The sequence below is a fragment of the Balaenoptera acutorostrata genome, chromosome 17, assembly GCF_949987535.1.
Source record: "Balaenoptera acutorostrata chromosome 17, mBalAcu1.1, whole genome shotgun sequence".
Lineage (NCBI taxonomy): Eukaryota > Metazoa > Chordata > Mammalia > Artiodactyla > Balaenopteridae > Balaenoptera > Balaenoptera acutorostrata.
The window spans coordinates 10,437,546-10,440,711 of NC_080080.1; the positions used below are offsets into that span (position 1 = coordinate 10,437,546).

The 3,166-nt window shown below is 48.5% G+C and overlaps 1 pseudogene; it reads right to left on the reverse strand.

The window, feature by feature from the left end:
• Positions 1–791: 791 nt before the first annotated feature.
• On the reverse strand, positions 792–1,115 carry LOC114238674 (cytochrome b-c1 complex subunit 7-like; annotated as a pseudogene).
• Positions 1,116–3,166: the final 2,051 nt, after the last annotated feature.

Consider the following 3,166-nt stretch of genomic DNA (forward strand, 5'->3'; position numbering starts at 1 on the left):
TGGCTCCCCACGCCCCATATCTCACCCCCCATCATGAAAGCTCACTGGAGCTCAGATTCTAGTCCCAGAGCCGGTGCTGTCCACCTGAGCCTCAGTTTTCTCATCTGTAAGGTAAAACTCCTACTAACCTGCTCTGCCTACTTCCTAGGGTGGACACGAAAGCAAAAAGGCAACCCTGAGGAATTTAGGCAGCTGGTGGCCCTCCAGCCACACACATGGTCCTTGTGATGGTGACTTCAGCTCTCCAGCCAATGGAACCTGAATAGAGTTACGTGCATGGAGAGAGATGCTGCGGGACCGTTTCCTTTCAACTCCATCCCGGGCTTACACAACAGGCTCTGAGGACCAGGGTGAATCTCCAGGCTCTGTAGTCCTGGCTCTCAGCTCCCAAGCAGAACCCTGCCCTTCCCAGGGAAAGATAATAGATGGCAATGGCATTGCCAACTGGCTCACTGGGACCTCCAAGGGCAGAACTGCTTTTTCCAGGTCATGCTGGTCAAGAAGAGCCTCGACAGCCATGAGGGAAAACTTGCTATGGCCAATGTCAACGTCTGTCTGCCTGTCACTGCCAGTCGGGCAGCAAAGGGGTCTCTGCAGGGCAAAGGATCAGTCCACTACAATCTAGGCAGCCACTTCCAACTTCCAAAAACATTTTTCTTTTTTTTTTCCAACAATAATTATAATAGATATTTATTTAAAGTAATACATTTGCAGCCCAGATAGTTCTACATTGTACATTTCAGGTTTAACCAACTTCATAAAACTACTTTAGGACAGCTGCAGCCACAGATTTAGACTACATGATTATTTCTTTGCCCATCTTCTCTCTCTTTTCTCTCCCAAATAACCTCTTTCAGATATGGTTCAAGGTAGAATGTATCCTCCTCATATTTTGTCCACTGCTCTTTAGGCAAGATCAGCTGCCGTATGGTCAGGTCCAGGGCTCTCTTAATGCGAAACACCCTGTCATTATAAAGGTTCTCAGGAAGCCTTCTTATGGCCTATTTTACATCGTCATTCTTATATATTGCATTAAGCCCAGTTTATTGAACCCAGAAGCATCAAATACCCTCCAGCCATTTGCTTGATGCTGCCACGGCAGGCCTGCTCACCATTTTGACCCAAGACAGAAGCATTGCCTGCTGGGTAAGTCCTAGAGCCAAAAGCATTTTTCAAAATACACTGACAAAGAACCAATTGGGAAGGGAAAAAAAAGATGTCGACCACAATTGTGAGTGTAAAGAACGTGGTCCCAGAGCAAACTGATGAGGCAATCATTAAGATCATCAATGGGTAAGTGGACGATTTCCAGAAGAAACAGCCAGGAAACATATGAGTTCTTTTTTTTTTCTGCCTCCTTTTTACTTATTCATAGTTTCTCAGCCTTCTGTGAAGAGCACGGATGTTACTTTGGCAATCACAAAATAATTATTTTATTAATCTAGACAGCTGTTTCGAAAAAAGCCTAAGGCTTCTCGCTTGCTGTCGTGTCCCGCAACAAAACAGCACCCGATGTGCACTTAAGCATCAGAAGCTGACAGACACTTGGCACATACATTGGGAGCCACCCTGGGCACAGAGTGGGGGCCAGTGAGTGGAAGCCCAGGAGAAGTAGAAGACCCAGAACTGTGAAGGAAAACAATAGCGGTTATGGGTTCAGGGTCTACTGTCAGATGCCCTAGGTTTACCTACCGGCTCTGCTGCTTAGCAACTATGTGACCTTGACTGGCACGCTCAGGCTCTAAGACTCATTACCTTGCCTGTAAATAGGGGGCAGGTGTACGCGCCTTTCAACCTTGTGAGAAGTCACTGAGGTGATGTATGGAAGGGAATCAGCACTGTGTCCTACACGTGGTAAACATTCAAAAAACGTATGATTTAATTTGTGCTGTTGCTATAACTGAAGAAGGCTTCCTTCTGGAGTAGGAAGGAACACTATCAGATGGGACTTTAGTCCTCGTCTATAGGACTTACTGTGTGACCTTGGGCAAGTCACATCACTCCTGGGTCCCAGATGATCTCTGAAGCCTCTTCCAACCCGGACATTCTGAATCTTGTTCTTAGACCATCGCTATTGGCCTGCTTTGGGTTCAGTGGGATCCCAGCCCACTTTCCCAGTCACTGTCCTCACCCAGATGGGATCCCATGGCACCTTGTGGAGATCCTGTAGTTCATAGCCGGAGACTCTGATGGTGGGAAGCTCGCGCATGGGTCGGCCCTCCCTTCCCCAAGAAAGCCAACTTCTTGTTTGGGCTTCTCTGCCATTTCCATGGAGACAAGAGACAGAGCAGGAGGGTATTGAAAAGTCCTTCCTTCAGGAAAAGGTTCCTCCCCTCCCCCGGGAGCCCACATTGCAGTGACGCACTTTCCTGCATCCACTGAAACCAAAAGGATTTCCCATCCCACAGGCCTCTGGGCTATTCTGGGGAAAGGAAACCAGGCCAGGTGGCCCCGTAGAGGTGACGCCCTGGGGAGCCAGTCCAACCCAAGAGCAGCTCTGCCTGCGCCCTGGCAGTTGTCTTCTGATTGGCTGCCCATCCCTCCCCTCCTGCAGGTACCTGCTTGCTCTTTGGATATAAGAGGAATTTGCCACAATCCCTGCTCTGGGAGCCAAACCCTCAAGCATCAGAGGACAAAACCTCACCAAGAAGGCCTGGAACAGATTGTCTCTTCTCTTAGCAGAGCTCAGACTACTAGTCTCACACATCCACCTGGACGAGACGGGACTCACACCTGTGACACCATTTCCAATGCTCCAGCCTCAGAAGCAGTGCCCACCTTAGGAGAGGCTGTATCAGCAGGGTCATCTGGTTGGATGCCCTTCCTGCTTCTCCTTCCTGCACTGCTGGGCCCTCCCTAAGTGTGGCCCCCTCAGATGCCCAGGGCCACCGTGCTCCCATCAGGGTAGCACAGGCGTTGGATTCTTTGCTTCAAATACCAGTTCTGCCACATACTACCTGGATGATGTTGGGCAAGTCATTTACTCATTTGAGTCTCTATTTTCTCATCTGTAAAATGGGGATAATAAAAACTACATCATAGAGTTTTACGTATTCAATGAATGTTTCCTCAGGGCTTACTCAAGGGCTAAGATTATTCCAGGTGCTAGAGATACAAAAGTGAGCCAAAATTACCCCAATTCTTGAGAATTAACAGAGACGACACT